This window comes from Pan paniscus, chromosome 9, assembly GCF_029289425.2.
Source record: "Pan paniscus chromosome 9, NHGRI_mPanPan1-v2.0_pri, whole genome shotgun sequence".
NCBI classification, from domain to species: Eukaryota; Metazoa; Chordata; class Mammalia; order Primates; family Hominidae; genus Pan; species Pan paniscus.
This window is the reverse complement of record NC_073258.2, coordinates 96,777,986-96,798,105: the sequence shown is the minus strand read 5'-3', so window position 1 is coordinate 96,798,105 and position 20,120 is coordinate 96,777,986. Positions and strand designations below refer to the sequence as shown.

General features: G+C 41.3%; 1 protein-coding gene across 2 annotated transcripts in view; it reads right to left on the bottom strand.

Moving 5' to 3' along the window:
* Positions 1-1,271: 1,271 nt before the first annotated feature.
* The window catches only part of CEP57 (centrosomal protein 57), a 161,570-nt gene continuing 142,721 nt past the window's right edge, over positions 1,272-20,120 (bottom strand). For both annotated transcript variants that reach the window (XR_008620253.2, XR_010113381.1), the window contains one exon: positions 1,272-1,815. The gene's annotated coding sequence lies outside the window, so the exon portion shown is untranslated. The remainder of the gene's footprint in view (positions 1,816-20,120) is intronic.

The window sequence follows — 20,120 nt, the reverse complement described above, 5'->3', positions numbered from 1 at the left end:
ACTTTGGGAGGCCGAGGCGGGCGGATCATGAGGTCAGGAGATCGAGACCATCCTGGCTAACACAGTGAAACCCCGTCTCTACTAAAAAATACAAAAAATTAGCCGGGCGTGGTGGCAGGCGCCCGTAGTCCCAGCTACGCGGGAGGCTGAGGCAGGAGAATGGCATGAACCCGGGAGGCGGAGCTTGCAGTGAGCCGAGATCGCGCCACTGCACTCCAGCCTGGGCGACAGAGCAAGACTCCGTCTCAAAAAAAAAAAAAAGAAAAAGAAAAAAATAAATTAAAAATCTATCATCTGTCTTTTTAACATTGAGTGCAACAGGCAGCCAACATCATTTTTTGATAAGTTCATTCTCTCCCCACTGATTTGAAGTGACTTAAACCATATAATTGATCCCCATTTATACATAAAACTTTTCTTGGATGGCTCTCTATTCTGTTCATTTTGCCTTCTAATATTTCCTCATCTAGCTCTAATCAATGTGACTATATATATTCTGTAATTGTAATAATGGGGTAAGTGCTATTTATATTCTTTCACTTAAAACACTGTAAACATTCCTCCATGATTCTATACCGTTTTTCTAATTATTATTTGAATGGCTATAATTCATTACTTAAATGTACCTTATTTCTCTCCCATTATTGGGCATTTCTATTGTTTGTTTCTAATGATAAGGCTGCAATTAACATCTCATTGCCTCTCTTTTCTCTCTCATTTTTTGGGGTAAATATTTAGTAAAATTCATGAATTTAGAAATTCATGAATTTCTTTATGAATTTTGCTATGTTTTGCCTTATTACTAAGAAGATTGCTATAGTTTACAGTGTTCTCAGTATTATATAAATGTACTTATTTCATTGTGATCTTGTGAGCATTGAGTGTTTTTTTATATTTAATAATTTAGTAGAATACTACTTCAAGACTCCCTCATAATTGCATATGGAGTTAGTCACCTGTCCCATTGTTCTGAATGCATTTTATTCATCTATATCACAGGCATATAATTATTGTTCATTAAATAATAAAAAATCTTAATCTATGAGTTTGAAAAGTGTATGTTATCTTTGATAGCTTCATGCCTCTTTTTGTCAAATCATCATAATAGACAACACATTGTGAACTATGGGATAATTGTTCACAATAAAGTCCAATTTTAGACGTTTACTTTTCTGGTTATTTATGGCTATTTAACAAAATCACCCTAAAATTTAGTTGTGTAAAACAACTATTTATTATGCTCACATATTCTTTTTTTTTCTTTTGAGACAGAGTCTTGCTCTGTCACCTAGGCTGGAGTGCAGTGCTGCAATTGTGGCTCACTGAGTCATCAGTCTCTCAGGCTCAAACAGTCCTCCCAACTCAGCCTCCCGAGTAGCTGAGGACCATGTGTACACACCACCACACTTCGTTAATTTTTTTTTATTTTTATTTTTGTAGAGACAAAGTCTCCCTATGTTGCCCAGGCTGGTCTTAAACTTCTGAGCTCCAGAGATCCTCCCATCTGAGCCTTCCAAAGTGCTGGGATTACAGGCATGAGCTGCCATACCCACCCATCCACTCACATATTCTGAACAAGACACAGCTGGCATAATTTTTTTCAGCTACATTTCAGTTGGATAATTTAAAGGTAAGGGTGACTTGATGACTGAGAACTGGAAACATGTGATGTCTGGTAGTTGAAACTGGATATTGGCTAGGACTTTAGCTGGTTGATGTTGGCTGTTAGCTGGAACGTCTACATATGACTTCTCCAAGTGACCTGGTATTCTTCATGACATGGTGACTGTGTTCCAAGAGTGACTATTGCTCTGTCTAGATAGGGAGAGAGAGAGAGAGAGTGAGAGAGAGAGAGAGAGAGAGAGAGGGACTAATGAAAACCATATCTTTTATAACCTAGCCTCAGAAGACACAAAATGTCACTTCTTTGTAGTCATGGGCTAACCTAGACTCAAGGAGAGAGAACATCAATCCCATCTCTTGATGGAGATTTATCAACATCACATTGTAAGAAGAAGTGGGATGAATTATATTTCTGTGGTGACTTTTTGAAAATATAATCTGCCATATTTACCACTGTAATCCAAATTTTTGTGATTCTTTTTTAAATTTTATTTTATTTATATAAATGTAGAGGGTACCAGTGTAATTTTGTTACATGAATGTGTTACTTAGTGGTGAAGTCAGAGCTTTTAGTGTATCCATCACTGGAATAATAATGTACATTGTACTTGATATGGGTTTGCTGTGTCCCCACCCAAGTCTCATCATGTAACTCCCATAATTCCCATGTGTCATGAGAGGGACAGGTGGGTGATGATTGAATCATGAGGGTGGATCTTTCCCATGCTGTTCTTGTGATTGTGAATGGGTCTCACAAGATCTGATGGTTTTAAAAAATGGGAGCTTCTCTGCACAAGCTTTTTTTTTTTTTTTTTTTTGGCCTGCTGCCATCCACATAAGATGTGAGTCGCCCCTCCTTGCCTTCTGCCATTATTATGAGGCCTCCTCAGCCATGTGGAATTGTAAGTCCAATTAAACCTCTTTCTTTTGTAAATTGCCCAGCTTCAGGTATGTCTATATCAGCAGCATGAAAACGGACTAATACAGTAAATTGGTACCAGTAGAGTGGGGCATTGCTGAAAAGATACCCAAAAATGTGGAAGCGCCTTTGGAATTGGGTAACAGGCAGAGATTGGAACAGTTAGGAGGGCTCAGAAGAAGATAGGAAAATGTGGGAAAGTTTGGAACTTCCTAGAGACTTGTTGAATGGCTTTGACAAAAATGCTGATAGTGATATGAAAAATAAGGTCTAGGGTGAGGTGGTCTGAGATGGAGATGAGGAAATTGTTGGGAACTGGAGCAAAAGTGACTCTTGTTATGTTTTAGCAAGGAGATTGGTGGCATTTTGCCTCTGCCCTAGAGATTTGTGAAACTTTGAACTTGAGAGAGATGACTTAAGGTATCTGGTGGAAGAAATTTCTAAGCAGCAAAGCATTCAAGAGGTGACTTGGGTGCTGTTAAAGGTATTGCGTTTTATTAGAAAAGTGGAGCATAAAAGCTTGGAAAATTTGCAGCCAGACAATGTGATAGAAAAGAAAATCCCATTTTCTGAGGAGAAATTCAAGCTGGCTGCAGAAATTTGCATAAGTAACAAAAGTAAAAAGGAGCCAAATATTAATCACCAAGACAACGGTGAATATGTCTGCAGGGTATGTCAGAGGTCTTCACAGCAGCACCTTTCATCACAGGCCTGGAGACCTAGGAGAAAAAAGTGGTTGTGTGGCTGGGCCCATGGTCCCCGTGCTGTGTGCAGCCTAGGAACTTGGTGACCTGCGTCCCAGCTGCTCTAGCTGTGGCTGAAAGGGGCCAACATAGAGCTTGGACTGTGGTTTCTGAGGGTGCAAGCCTCAAGCCTTGGCAGCTTTCATGTGATATTGAGCCTGTGAGTGCACAGAAGTCAAGAAATGGGGTTTGGGAACCTCCACCTAGATTTCAGAAGATGTATGGAAATGCCTGGATGCCCAGGCATAAGTTTGCTGCAGAGGTGGAGCCCTCATGGAGAACCTCTGCTAGGGCAGTGTGGAAGGGAAATGTGGACTCAGAGCCCCCACACACAGTCCCTGTGGGAGCACTGCCTAGGGGAGCTGTGAGAAGAGGGGCCACCTTTCTCCAGACCCAGAATGGTAGATCCACTGACAGCTTGCACCGTGCATCTGGAAAAGCCACAGACACTCCATGCCAGCCTGTGAAGGCAGCCAGGAGGGAGGCTGTACCCTGCAAAGCTACAGGGTTGGAGCTGCCCAAGACCTTGGGAACCCCTCTCTTGCATATCAGCATGACCTGAGTGTGAGACATGAATCAAAGAAGATCATTTTGGAGCTTTAAATTTTGGCTGCCCCACTGGATTTTGGACTTGCATGGGGCCTGTAGCCCTTTTGTTTTGGGCAATTTCTCCCATTCGGAATGGCTGTATTTACCCAATTCCAGCACCCCCATTGTATCTAGGAAGTAAGTAACTTGCTTTTGATTTTACAGGCTCATAGGCAGAAGAGACTTGCCTTGTCTCAGATGAGACTTTGGACTGTGGACTTTTGAGTTATGCTGAAATGAGTTGAGATTTTGGGGGATTGTTGGGAAGGCATGACTGGTTTTAAAATGTGATTATAGGACATTTGGGAGGGGCCAAGGGTGGAAAGATATGATTTGGCTCTGTGTCCCCACCCAAATCTCATCTTGTAGCTCCCATAATTCCCACATGTTGTGGGAGGGACCTGGTGGGAGATGATTGAATCATGGGGTTGGGTCTTTCCCATGCTATTCTCATGATAGTGAATGGGTCTCATGAGATCTGATGGTTTTAAAATGGGAGTTTCTCTGCATAAGCTCTTTTTTTTTTGGCCTGCAGCCATCCAAATAAGATGTGATTTACTTCTTCTTGCCTTCCACCATGATTGTGAGGCCTCCCTAGCCATGTGGAACTTTAGTCCAGTTAAATCTCTTTCTTTTGTAAATTGCCCAGTCTCAGGTATGTCTTTATCAGCAGTGTGAAAACGGACCAATACAGTACTCATTAAGTAATCTCTCATTTTCCACTCCCCTCCCACCCTGTCACCCTTCTGAGTTGCCATTGTCTGTCATTCTACACTGTATGTCCATGTGTACACATTATTCAGCTCCCACTTAAAAGAGAGAACATGCAATTATTTTTTGGTTGATTTTGTAAAATATATTTACAGATTCTCTGGTCCTTGAAACATACAGATTCACATTCTATGTTTTTACTGCAGTTCTGTTTAACCATTTATGGTGCTATTTGAGCTATTCTATCATCTTTTCCTTTGTACTCAAAATAATATTAAACAACATTCAGATGATATTCTACTTTCTGCTCTGTGCTAGTGAGATCTATTTTGTTTTTCACTTTGCTTGTAAGGAGACACGATCAGAATTTCAGTTCTATTTATGGTGAGTGTCAGGCTGTTTGGTCAAATGTTCAAGTGAATAGAAGAAATCATTTTGGAAGACTGGTGACAAGGAAATGTGAGGAAGAGGTTGTAGATGGACATCTTGGCATGGACCCAGAGTGTGAGAAATTTGTGTTATATGTGAATGCACACTTAGTTACCCATGAGAGAGGAGGGCCTCAATAATCTGGTGACAATATGTCCTATTTTGTGGATGTTAGTGGGTCTTTTTTCTCAGCCACCCCAGTACTTGCTCAATGAGCCTATAAACAATGTGGCCAGATGGGCAAGAATTGAGCTACAGATAGACAGAAAAATATGTCCTTTCTTTCAGCAAAGCTGAATCTGACTGTCTCCATCACTAAATGCCTAAGTTGCCAGTGACAAAAGCTGATGCTGAGTTTTCAATACGGTGGCATACCTGGGAGGGAGCATCCAGTCATCTAGTAGTAGATTGATTATATTACTCTCTGCCATTATGAAGTGGGCAATGATTTGTCCTCAGAGGAACAGACACTTATACTGGATAGACACTTATCCAGACACTTATTCAACACTTACTCTTCTCTGCCTGTCATGCTTTGCCCAGCCCCAACTTCTTTAGAATTACTAAATGTATATTCACTGCCATGGCATTCCACCTAACACTGAATTTGAACAAGGAACCCACTTTACAGTTAAAGTGAGACAATGCAAAATGTTACAAGAATCATTAATGGTATAATCAAGGCTGAGTTATGACACTGGCCAGGGGATTATATCTTATAAAATTAATATTCTTCCCTATAGAATACAACGCATCCCTTGAGATGGCTTCCAATATACGATACTCTTTCTCTCCCATAGACATACATGGATCTATAACTCAAGGAAGGTGTGGAAGTGAGAGTGGGTTCACTCACTATTGTACCAAATGACCTATTTGCAAAATGTTTTTCCTTCTCTGCTGGATTACAGGCTTAATACCCAAGGAATGGAAATTTTCATTAAGGGAAATAACAATAATCTCACAAAAGCAGAAGTTAAGACTCACATCAGTTCATTTTGAGATCCCTGTATTGCTTAATTAATATGTAAAAAAGAAGTTACTGAATCAGTTAGTGATTGATCCTGATTATCAAAGGGATATGGGGTGCTGCTACACAATGAAGACAAGAAAAAACATATTTGAAATCTAGGGGACCTTCCAGAAGTGCTTCTTTGAACTGTGTATTAGTTCTTTCTCATTCTGCTATAAAGAAATATCTGACAGCAGGCAATTTATAAAGAAAAAAGGTTTAATTGACTCACAGTTCCACCTGGATGAGTAGGCCTCAGAAAAATTACAATCATGTCAGAAGGCAAAGCAGAAGAAGACACCTTCTTCACAGGGTGGCAGGAAAGAGAAGTGGATGCAAGCAAGGGAAAAGCCAGACACTTATAAAACCATCAGATCTTGTGAGAACCTACTCACCAGCATGAGAACAGCATGGGGGAAACTGCCCCCATGATCCAGTGACTTACCACTGGGTCCCTTTCATGACATGTGGGGATTGTTGGGATTACAATTCAAGATGAGACTTGTGTGGGGACAAAGGCAACCCATATCATTCCACCCCGACCCCTCCCAAATCTCATGTCTTCACATTTCAAAACACAATCATGCCTTCCCAACAGTCCTCCAAAGTCTTAACTCTTTTCAGCATTAACCCAAAAGTCCAAGTCCAAAGTCTTATCTGAGACAATGCAAGTCTCTTTTGCCTAGGAGCCTGTAAAATCAAAAGCAAGTTGGTTACTTCCAAGATACAATGGGGATACAAGCATTGGGTAAATGCACCCATTCCAAAAGGGAGAAATTGGCCAAAACAGAATGGCTACAGGCCCCATGCAGGTCCAAAATCCAACATGGCAGTCATTAAATCTTAAAGCTCCTAAATAATTTCCTTTGAAACCACATGTCACATCCAGGTCATGCTGATGCAAGGAGTGGGCTCTCATGGTCTTGAGCAGCTCTGCCCCTGTGGCTTTGCAGGATGCAAACCCCCTCCCAGCTGCTTTCACGGACTGGTGTTGAGTGTCTGTCGCTTTTCCAGGTTAATGGTGCAAGCTGTCAGTGGATCTACCATTCTGGGGTCTGGAGGACAGTGGCCCTCTTTTCATAGCTCCAGTAGGCAATACCCCAGTGGGGACTGTGTGTGGGGGCTGTGAGCCCACATTTCCCTTCCACACTGCCCTAGCAGAGGTTCTCCATGAAGGCTCCATCTCTGCAGCAAACTTCTGCATGGACATCCAGACATTACCATACATCTGAAATCTAGGCAGAGGTTCCTAAACCTCAATTATTGACTTCTGTGCATCCACAGGCCCAACATCACATGGAAGCCACCAAGGCTTGGAGCTTGCACCCTCTGAAGCAATGGCCTGAGCTGTACATTGACCCCTTTTAGTCACAGCTAGGACGCTGGGCACCAAGTCATGAGACTGCACAAAGAAGCAAGGCCCTGGGCCTAGCCTACGAAATCATTTTTTCCTCCTAGGCCTCTGGGCCTGTGATAAAAGGGGCTTCCTTGAAGATATCTGACATGCCCTGGAGACATTTTCACTATTGTCTTGGCAATTAACATTTGGATCCTCATTACTTATGCAAATTTCTGTTGCCAGCTTGAACTTCTCCTCAGAAAATGGCTTTTTCTTTTCTATCACATCGTCAGGCTGCAAATATTTTAAACTTTTATGCTCTGCTTCCCTTTTAAACGTAAGTTCCAACTCCAAACAATCTCTTTGTGAATGCATAAAACTGAATGCTTTTAAGAGCACCGAAGTCACCTCTTGAATGCTTTCTTGCTTAGAAATTTCTTCTGTGAGATATCCTAAATCATCTCTCTGAAGTTAAAGTTTCCCAGACCTCTATGGCAGGGGCAAAATTCTGCCAGTCACTTTGCTAAAGCATAGCAAAAGCTACCTTTATTCCTGTTCCCAGCAAGTTCCTTATCTCCATCTGAGACCACCTCAGCCTGGACTTTATTGTCCATATCACTATCAGCATTCAAAAAGCCATTGATTTGTTGAACAATTTGTTGAACAAAGCCATTCAACAAGTCTCTAGGAAGTTTTGAGCTTTCCCACATCTTCCTGTCTTCTGAGCCCTCCAAATTGCTCCAACCTCTGCCTGTTACCCCATTCCAAAGTCGCTTCCACTTTTTTGGGTATCGTTATAGCAGCACACCACTTCCTGTGGTATCAGTTTACTGTATTAGTCCATTCATTCACTGCTATAAAGAAATACCTGAGACTGGGTAATTTATAAAGAAAAGAGGTTTAATTAACTCACAGTTCTGCATGGGTGGGGAGGCCTCAGAAAACTTACAACCATGGCAGAAAGTGAAGCAGAAGCAGGGACTTTCTTCACAGGGCAGCAGGAAGAAGTGAGTGCAAGCAGGGATAATGTCAGACACTTATAAAAGCATCAGATCTCATGAGGACCCACTCACTATCATGAGAACATCATGGGGGAAACTGTCACCATGATCCAATCACTTCCCACTGGGTCCCTCCCCTGAAATGTGGGGATTATGGGGATTACAATTCAAGATGAGATTTCAGTGGGGCCACAGCCAGAACATATCAAACTGCTATCCAATGATAAAAGACAATGAAACGTTACAGACACACAATACAGGCAGGAATTCTGTATGTTCATATCTTTCAGCAACCAACATTTAGATTATCTAAAAAGGCAAAGAACAGCAACTGGCTGAGGTAATAAAGGAGGATAAAGGGGACAGGATAGGAGTTTGGGAAGAAAGAATTATAAGTAGTAATCAATGTCTTGGTGATAAACTGCAGAAATAAGGCCTATAAAAGCTGCCCATATTTTCTTCTTTGTACTATTATGTCTATGTTTTTCTCATTCATTCATCTCTCTTCTCTCTATTGTTTTATATAGTATGACTGATTGATTTTATTATTCAATCATATTAATATTATTTTTCAATGCCATAATATCCTTGGGTTGGTTACAGGATATTATGTCAGGGTTGTGATTTAACTGGAAAAGGAGTAAACATCATTCAGAGATAGTTACAGATACTGATGAGATTTTGGGTTTCTCCTTTTATAGAAGCATGTTTTTATCTCTATGATGAATAGTTTCATTGTGACTGGAAGCATATGTTGTGCAATTATTATTTAGAAGTTTAAGTAGTAGTAGAATGGTGTTTATGAAAGTGAAATAGCCAGGCTGGGTGCAGTGGCTCATGCCTGTAATCCCAGCACTTTGGGAGGCTGAGGCAGGTGGTTCATGAGGTCAAGAAATCGAGACCATCCTGGCCAACATGGTGAAACCCTGTCTCTACTAAAAATACAAAAAATTAGCTGGGCGTGGTGGTGCATGCCTGTAGTCCCAGCTACTTGGGAGGCTGATGCAGGAGGATCGCTTGAACCTGGCAGGCGGAGGTTGCAGTGAGCAAAGATTGCACCACTGCACTCCAGCCTGGCAACAGAGCAAGGCTCCATCTCAAAAAAAAAAAAAAGAAAGAAAAAAAGAAAAGAAAAGAAAGATAGAAAAGAAAAGAAAGTGAAATAGCCAAAGGGATGAATTGTAGTGAGTATAGTGGATGGCACTCAGCATTTTACACACTCTTTCTAGTGGGCTTCCTAAAACTGCAGAGATGGGAAAGCTACAAAATACATTTTTCAGACTTTCTTAGATATAAAGTCATGAATATAACATCAGTTCTGTTAATTAGATGCATTCACAAAATACTTGGAAAATGGTAGTGAGACAGAGACAATCTATTTACTGTTTTGGCTGATTGCCAGCCTTGAAGTTCTGTGTTTCTTGATCGTTGGATTATAGCTTGTTTATAGTAATTGCATCAGTTCTAACGGCAACATTCTCAAATCTCCACTTTCCTCATTTTAGCACAGGCTGCTAAAGCCTGTTCCTTTGGAAAGCCTGTTTAGCTATGTCATTCTGAGAATCATTTCTGAAGGTACTACCTGGAATCCACTACTTCATCCCTTTCATGATTTTATAGGCATCTAATTCCATCTGAAATGCTTTTCTGTTTAAAATAGCTAGCAGAGTACAGAGGGCAGAAAAGAGAACACCAGACTTTTCATGCATTAAACTACTCTAATAGAAACCTTTGGCTGTTGCATATATATATATATATATATATATATATATATATATATACACACACACACACACACACACACATATATACACACGCACACAACTGGCAATAAATATAGACCAGATGCCTAAGTTTTGAGGAAATTATATTGGCAAAGAAGCCCCAAGTCAGTTCTATTATACAAAAATCTATGATTATTTGAGTGCTAAAGCAACCTGAAGGCCTATAAACTTGCATCTAGAAGATAGCTGCAAAAGATGTGATGAACTCCCTGCCTCCACACAAAATAAATTCTCTCCAATGCCTATCTCAAATGTATCATGGAGCAAAATAGGCAAGGAAAAACGTGCTCCAAACAGGCCAGGGAGAATAATGAACAAAGGTGTTCCTCCCAGAGAAAAGAAACGGAATGCCAAATGAGCTAAACAAAACATTTATTGTTAAAACAGGGAGTTTTTATTATTCCTACCCAGCAGGAGCTTATAATTTCCAGAAATCACCAACTGTTTCCCAGTCTTTCCTTTTTTGAATATGATTTCTTATTGTACTTATCCTGTTCCTGATCCACCATCATATAATAAAGGTATGTGTGAGTGGGGAGGTGAATCTAATTTGTTTATAGTTGTACAGAATACCAGAGCACAAGAAGCCATATCTGGAAATGATGCCAAGAACTGCATTTCTCCCACAAATACTGGGCCTTGAGCTGTAAAGAATTACTAAGGAGATTTATAGTTTTGCCCTTGAGAAGGAAGAACCATGTTCTGTGTATTATTAAGAGAGGGCACACAGATTTTTTGTTACCAAAAGAAGGACAACTATTAGCCCTCTCCCAAAATCTATTTCCTGCTTCTTACACAGTAACAAAATTTTTAGTTAGGCAAATGGGCACTGAGATAGGTTGAATTCTAAGATTACCCACAAGACTCAACACTGCTGTATATATCCTGTATATTGTCTCCCCATGAGTGTGGCAGGACTTGCGAATGTGATGAGATTTTACTCCTGTGATTAGATTATGTTACATGGCAAAGGTGCAGAGATTTGGTGACAACCTGAATAAGTTTGGAAATAAATTCTTCCAATCACGCCTCCAGATGAGAACACAGCCTGTCCAACACCTTGATTTCAGCCTGGTGAGATCCTGAGCAGAGGATCCAGCAAAATCTTGCCGAGACTCCTGATCCACAGCAATTATGAGATAATAAATGTGTGTCATGTTAGGCTGCTAAGGTTGTGATAATTTGTTATACGACACTAGAAAACAAATACAGAAACTTACCTAAACATTGTATTTCCAAGCTTCTCTTGCAGTAGGTGTGGCCTATGACAAAGTTTTGGTCAATCAGAGAGGAACTGAATATAGGTGTGCAAAGTCTGGATCATTATTGTAAAGGCAAGTGGTGGCCTTGCTTTCCATTCTTTTTTTTTTTTTTTTTTGAGATAGAGTCTTGCTCTGTCACCCAGGCTGGAGTGCAGTGGTGAGATGTCAGCTCACTGCAAGCTTCCTCCTGGGTTCACGCCATTCTCCTGCCTCAGCCTCCTGAGTAGCTGGGACTACAGCACCCACCACCACGCCTGGCTAATTTTTTGTATTTTTAATAAGGATGGGGTTTCACCATGTTAGCCAGGATGGTCTCAATCTCCTGACCTCGTGATCCACCCACCTTGGCCTCCCAAAGTGCTGGGATTGCAGGTGTAAGCCACCACGCCCATCCTGGCCATGATTTCAATTCTTTTGGATATATTCCTGGAAGTAAGATTGCTGGATCATATGGCAAGTTCTATTTTTTATTTTTGTATTAAAAAAATAAAATAAAATTTTCCATAAGGAAAACATATGGATGGCTAGTGCAAATCAGGCACTGATTAAAGTAATTATGAAAAAAGGTCATAGTATAAAAAAAATTGTAACTGGAATTATGATATGTCCCATGCCAGGTGTTAAGCGGGGGGGGGGGGGGGGGGTGCTAAGATATCCCAGGTGCCATAAAGTGTCTTGGGGTGGCATGGACTCTACTTGGGGTCTGGGACATTCCAACCCCCTATCGGCCCAAATTATAGGGGAACGGGATGTGGCTACAAACCTGTCATTGATGCCATAATAGACACAAAACATCGGTACGATTGCCCTGCAAATGGCTGTGGAGGCTCCAGTCTAAGATTCTATAATTGCCTAACTGGAGGCTATGGGCCTGTTCCCTGTGACACACCTCCCAGCTAAAGTGGGATCCATTACTTTCCTGGCTTTGTTCTTTAGCCAGAGGAATGTTTGGGAAAGCGGCATTGGTTGCAGTGCCCAGTTTGAGGATACCTGAAACTAAGACTCTTAAGGCATTTCCTTTGCCATGATGTAGCCATAATTGTGTTTGGGCAGGTACACAGTAAGGGTTAGAACTTTTATAACTTGCACACAGTGGGAGGATAGTGGAGTGATATGTAGTGTTACCTGGCACCTTAGTCCAATGTGTGCCGTTAATGAGGGACCCCACTGGGGTTAAATCTATCCCTCCTAGCCAAGCAGTTATGTTATTAGAGGCTGGGAAGGGGGTGTCTGCCCAGGTGACAGGTTGAAAGAAAGGCGGATCTAATATATGAGCCCAATAGAGTGTAGCAGGTACAGGTTGAAGACAAAGCAAGAGCATAAAAAGGATCAATAGCCTACACGAGTTGCAATGTACAACAGAGAACATAGCAAGGAACAAATTGTCTGGAGTGAATAGTGTCTGTTTCTGGAGCAGGATTCACTCAGTCTTCTGAGTCATCTTCTTCAGCATCCCCCGGGTAATGTCTGGGGCTTGTGTTGTCCAAGGAAGCCGCATCATCCGGGGCTGCAGTTCCTGCAGGGTCATTTCCTTCATTTCTGGTACAGGGTTGGGTCCTAGCCTTGCCATGGTATGGTTTGATGGATCATTCTGGAATCCAAAGAGGACCTGAGGGGGTGTGAACACAAGCATATCCTCTCCCCTACGTTAACAATTCATTTGGACCACACCATACATTACTGTTTTCATCTTTCCATAAAACTGTGGGTTTTATTTCTTGAGAGGTTTTAGCAAAGTGCTTTTCTACAGCTGATTGAAATTTATTATCTAAATTTTAAAAATTAAGGGTAAATAAGGCTTGTGCTGGCTGGGCGCAGTGGCTCATGCCTGTAATCCCAGCACTTCGGGAGGCCGAGGCAGGTGGATCACAAGGTCAGGAGATCGAGACCGTCCTGACTAACACGGTGAAACCCGATCTCTACTAAAAATACAAAAAATTAGCCTGGCGTGGTGGCGGGCGCCTGTAGTGCCAGCTACTCAGGAGGCTGAGGCAGGAGAATGGCATGAACCCAGGAGGCGGAGCTTGCAGTGAGCCAAGATCGCAACACTGCACTCCAGCCTGGGCGACTGAGTGAGACTCCGTCTCAAAATAAATAAATAAATAAAAAATAAGGCTTGTGCCAATAGTGTTGCAGGGTCCTTACTCATATTCTCCCTTTTTTGTTTTCTGAGCATATTTTTAAGGGTGGAATGGGTATGTTCTACTCTGGCCTGTCCTTGGGGGTTATATGGGATGCCTGTGGAATGTTGGATGTTCCACATGTGACAAAATTGTTGAAATTGTGAGCTGGCATAAGCCAGACCATTACCAGTTTTAGTTTTTGTGGGCCGCCCCATAAATGCAAAAGTTAAGATGTTTAATGACATATCGGGTAGACTCTCCAGGAGAGCATGAGCACTAATTAAATGAAAATTGGTATCAATGGATACATGTACATATCTAAGTTTCCCAAATTCAGAGATGTCTGTAACATCTGTTTGCCATAACTGATTAGGTTCTGGTCCTCTATGGTTAACACCTGTAGAAGGAGGGATGTGCCCGTGAGCTGGCAATCTGGGCATTGTAGGATAATTTGTTTAGCTAGTCTCTGGGTAAGTTGAAATTGTTTAGATAAGTTTCTCCAATTTTGGTGGAAAAATTGATGCTATTGGGTGGCTTGGTCAAGCAGTGATGTCATAACCTGTAGGTCTGCTTGATCATTGCCATAAGCCAATGGGCCAGGAGTGAGCTGTGGGTGTGAATGTGTGTAATAAAAATAGAATGTGTACGTTGATCTAGCAATTGCTGAAGTCAGAGAAAAAGTGCACACAGGGTGGGCTCCGGAGTGGATTTAATGAGGGCTGTCTCAAGGTTCTGCAATAAATAAACAGTAAGCAGAGTCACTAATATTATTGATGGGGTGAGCGGAAAAAGTTTCCAAGGCCAATATTAAGGCTCCAACCTCAGCTCTTTGAGTGCTAGTAAATCCAGAATGAGTGAGGGAATTACGTGGTCTCCACCAGACAGCCACTTTTCCATGTTTACCAGAGCCATCAGTAAACAATGTTAAAGTGTTAGGTATGAAGGATTGAACTATTTTAGTAGGCAAAACCACAGAAGTATGAGATAAGAACTGAAGTAGTTTATCAGCAGGAAGGGTATGCTCTATATGGCCTGTATAATCAGAGAGTGTTATTTGCAGGTCCACAGATGAGGGCAATACTGCTTTGAATTGCTTTTTACTTAAAGGAATTCTGATGATACCAGTGTCATAACCTAGTAATAGATTGCATCATCTGCAGCCTGAATAGATGACTTTACTAACTAGCTGGATACAGGGAGAGAGTGTTTTAGTCCTGGTGTGTGAGCAAAAAACTAATTCTAGAAAGTGTAGCTCTGGGGCCATCTCTCCTATTAACCCTGTAGGGGAGTGTTTGGTAGGAAAAACAAACAATCGAACTGAATACTGTGAATCTATGCGATCTAGTTGCCTTTGAGAAGTAGCTTGCTCTATCTCTTCAATTTCCCTTTGTGCTGCAGGAGTTAAACACCTAGGAGAGTCTAGGGCAGCACTGCCTTTTAAGATAGAAAACAGGTTCTGTAACTTATCAGTAGTTATGCCTAAGGTGGCGCATAGCCAGTTAATATCGTCTAGTAATTCTAATAATCATTTAAGGTACGTAAGTTTCTAGTATTTAATTTAACCTTTTGAGTTCTTACTGACTAGGAAGTTAGTATGTCCCCAAGATATTTCCAAGGAGAGGATATTTGTGCTTTTTCAGATGCTATGATTAAATCTCTTAACTGTGTATTCTTTACGAGCAAGCCACGTAACTTTAAAAGTACTGGCTCCGTTGTGGTTGCTAGTAAAATATCATCCATAAAATGAATAATCTTGCAATTAGGAAATTATTTTCCACTGAGGAGCAAAGCCTGATTTATATGATACTGACACATGGTAGGACTGTTCAGCATTCTTTGAGGAAGCACGTTCCAATGAAATTGGCAAGCTTGCCTTTCATTATTGATAGCTGGTATTGTAAATGCAATTTTTTCTCTGTCCTGTTTTGCAAGGGGAATAGTATAAAAACAGTCTTTTCAGTCAATAACGATTATAGGCCAATCTTGAGGAATCGCTGTGGGGGAGGGGAGCCCCTGTTGAAGGGGCCCCATAGGTTGCAAATTAGCATTGATAGCACGTAAGTCATGCAAAAGTCTCCATATACCAGACTTTTTGGGAATGACGAAAATGGGTGAATTCCAAGGGCTGTTTGATGGTTCTATATGGCTGGCTTTTAATTGCTCCTCAACTAATTCATGGGGTCTTTGTAATCTCTCCCTTTAAGGGCCACTGTTCTACCCAAAGTGGATCTTGAGAGAGCCACGCCGGGGTAGGGGAGGGATAATAACAGTGGCCATTATTAGAAAGGGGTCTGCAGAGTGACCCCCCCCATTGGGCTAATAGGTCCTGTCCCCAAAGATTAACAGGGATAGGCATGATTAGAGGTTGTGTAACTGCCTTTCTTCCCTCTGAATCCAACAGGTTAGGCGGCATGTGCTCTGCTTGGCTGTGCGCACTTCCCCGATGCTGACAATTTTTTGTTTCTGAGTGACCCAAGGCCAAGTTTCTGGCCAGTTTTGATCACTAATGATTGGAATATCTGCTCCCGTGTCCAATAAGTCAGTGACATTCTTATTTCCAATTTTTAAGGTGATCATGGGTCTCTGATCAGTGATTAACTGATTCCAATATACTCCTGTGGCTCCTGTGCTTCCAAAACTTCCCTTTCCCCTTTCCTTTCCGTGAGCATTGGGGACCCAATATGGTAAAAGCAGTAACTGAGCGATCTTTGATCCAGGAGGAAGAATATACAGACCTTTACATTCCATCATAACTAATATCTCACCTTGATAATCACTATCAATTACCCTGGTGAGCACATTAATTCCTTTACTGGATAGGCTTGATCACCCTGGGACTAATCACACTGTTCCCAGAGGCAGTGGGCCCCAGATCCCAGTTGCAACCTTTTTAGGGTCTTCTCCTTTTAGCACTAATTTGTTGGGGCAGAGTAAGTCCAGTCCTGTGCTCCCAGTGGTGGCTGCTCTGAAAGAGAGGACTGTGGGCCTTCCATCTGACTGAGGAAAGCCGCTAGCATTGCCCCAGTTTGAAGTGGGGCCTGGGGCCGGCCCCTCATGAAGTTTCCCACCTGGTTACTTGTGGCGTTGCTGTTTTTATCAAATTTGGACCTGAATTAATTTGCCCAGTGTTTTCCCTTTTTACATCGGGGCATGTAGAAGCGAGTTATTTTCCTGAGTTACCTTGGTCTCTATTGGGGCATTCCTTCTTCATATGACCTGGCTCTCTGCATAGAAAACAATTTGGGTCTCTCTCCCTTTTCACTTTAGGAGGCCTTAATGCTACAGCTAATATTTTGGCTTTGTGTGTTTCAGTCCCCACCAATTGACATGCTCGTATAAGTTCCCTGACTGTGGCTGCCTTTCCTCTGATTGCCTGAAATGCTTGTTGGCAATCCACATTAGCGTTTTCATAAACCAATTGCAACAATAATATATCAGCGGCCTGGGCCTGACTAATTTGTCTCTTAATTGCCTGGGTTAACTGACTGATAGACTCAACAAATGGCTCCTGTGGCCCTCATTGAACATTTATAAAAGATCCCTGTTGAACTCTGCTTCCAGGAATTCAGTCCCATGCCCTGAGAGTGTGCAAAGACACCTGTGGATAGACCTGGGGATCAAAATTAGTTGTTGTTGTACATCGGCATGGGGGCCCTTCCCTGGAGCATAGCAGCTGTTATGTCTTGCCTGGCCACCTTATTCTGGTTGGCTTGTTGTTCGCACAACTCATCATATTCTGCCCTCCAGAGGAGGTAATGGCTGGGCTCCAAACTTGTTTTAGCTAGCACTGACCAGTCACATGGGGTCATATGGAAGTTGTCTGCCAAGGCTTCAATCATTCCATTCATAAATGGGCTAGCGGCTCCGTTTTCTTTAGTGCTTTTTCTTAGCTCTTTATAAGCATTAAAAGAAATGGGTTCATGCACTTCATTGTCCTGTCAATCTTGCACTACCGGGCAGGCTAAGAGCTCCCCTTCTAATGCTGCTTGCCTAAGACAGGGTCCCATAGCTGTAGCATATCCCTTGTATTTTTTCCAATTTATTGGAGGAGGGGGCTCAGGCGAAACCTCCGTTTCCTCTTTGTTGTTTTGGCCCGGTGATAGCAGGGCTGAGGGATAAGGAGTAGGTAAGGTAGGTGATGTTTCCTCTTCCCTTCCCTTCTGAGGCTCTTCTGTGTAAAACAGGGCCAGAGCTGCCCTATCTAAGGCCCATAATGTTAGAGATGTTACTGGGACCCATTGCCCTTGCACATGATGTTATTTAAGATATCTTCCCACTTGTTCCCAGAGCTCTACGTCTAGCATATCTTCTTCTGGGAACCATGGGTTATGGAAAACAGCTATTTGCATTAGGTCCCTTAATTGAGCCTGCAAAACCGAGTCTCTGCTAGCTTTAAGCAGCTGTTTCAATACTTTTATATACTGCTTCTGTTGTGCTGATAACTGTTGTCCCATGATGAAACCCTAGCCTGAATAATTCCCTCGAACTTGGAAATCCCGAGCGGGCACCAATGACTTCTGACTTACTGACTGTGCAGTCTTTTCACCTTCATTTTTGAGGGTTCTGTTGCGATCTGTTGCACGTTCCTCATGCGGGGCACCACCTGCCAGGTCTGACCTACAGACCCTGGCTGAACGACGGATGAACAAATGCACTCAGACACAGGTATCCAGTGAAAAAGTGGGCTGGGGACCAGGCTGCCCACAGACACCAAGGAGGGTGCTGTAAAGAGTCAGCAGCCATGGCCCTGACGAGGTGGCTCTGTGAGCATTTATTCAGTATAGATTTAATGACAAAGGCCTTGGGGCAACACACTTGTGGGCAATTCACAAGGTCGCCCTCTGCCCCCTGCCTAACAGTAGTCCTGTGTGCGGATGATTAAAGGCCAGGTTCCGAGGCCTAAGTAAACTAACCTATCTAGATCAGTTTCTTTATATCCCCTTGTTATCTAACCTAAGCTTTCAGGCACTGGATAAGAGAATCTGGCTGCCTTCAGCCAAATCCTTTTCCGAAGCTTTTGTAAAACCTTCCGGCTTTCCAAGAAGGTTTGCATCTTTCTACAATTTTTCCCAATACCCTGACTGATCTCCTACAGGTAGGTTGGGTTTCTAGGAATTTATTAATTTCTTCTAGGTTTTCCAATTTGTTGGCTTACAGTTGTTCATAGTATTCTCTTATTATCCTTTTTATTTCTTTGGTATCACTTGTAATGTCTCTTCTTTCATCTCTGATTTTAGTCTTTGAGTCTTCTATTTTCTTAGTTAATCCCTGTGCTATTGGTTTCTGGTTTTATTTTATTATTATTGGAAAAGATACTATGTATGATTTCTACATTCTTTAATTTTTTAAGACTTGTACTGTGATCTAACATATGGTCTATCCCAGAGAACATTCCATGTGTACTTGAGAAGAACACATTCTGCTGTTATTTAGTGGAGGGTTCTATGTCTGTCAGGTCCAGTTGGTCTATACTGTTGTTCAAGTCCTCTATTTCCTTATTGACATTCTCTCTTGTTGTTCTATCCATTATTGAAAGTGAATTATTAAAGTATCCTACTATTATGGTGTTTCTCTCTATTTCTCCCTTCAATTCTGTCCAAGTCTGCTTCAAATATTTAGGATCTCTGAGGTTTAGTACATAAATATTTATAATTGTTATATTTTCTTGCTGAATCAACCCTCTTATTATTATGCAACATGCTTCTTCATCTCTTGTAACAGTGTTTGATATAAAGTCTATTTCACCTGGTACTAGTATAGGCACCCCTATTCTCTTTTGGTTACCATTTGCATGAAATATCTTTTTTGCATCCTTTCACTTTCAGACTATGAGTGTAGACTTAAAGTGAGTCTCTTCTAGACAATATATACTTGTATCTTGTTCTTTTAATCCATTCACCCAATCTGTGTCTTTGATTGGCAAGTTTAATTCATGTACATTTAAAATAATTACTGATAGGGAAAGACTTACCATTGCACCATTGCTATTTTGTTGTTTTCTGTGTTTTGTAGCCTTTTTTTTCCTCCTTTCCTTTTTTATTGCCTACCTTTATGTTTCATTGATTTTTTGTAGTTATATGCTTGGATGTCTTCGTTTCCTTTTGTGTATGTTTTATAGATATTTTCTTTGTGAATACCATTGCAATTATGTACAACATATTTAAATGATAGCATTCTATTTTAAATGATAATAACCTCAATCATATATAAAAATGCTACTTCTTTATAGCTCCACTCCACCCCCACTTTATGTTACTGATATCATGTTACATCTTTATATATTGTAAACCCATTAACATAGATTTATAGTTCTTAAAATATCTTTGTTATTTAAATTCTATGCATCAAAAGTACAATAGGACAGGTTACTATATTTGTCCATATATGTACCTTTATGGAGAATCTTATGTTTTCATATAGCTTTGTGCTGCTGTCTACAATCTTTTCATTTCAACTTGAAGGACTCTTGTTAGCATTTCTTGTAGAGAAGGTCTAGAGGTAATGAACTCTCTCAGTGTTTGTTTATCTGAGAAAGTCTAAATTTCTCTTTAATCTTTGAAGAACAGTGTGGCCAAATACAGTATTC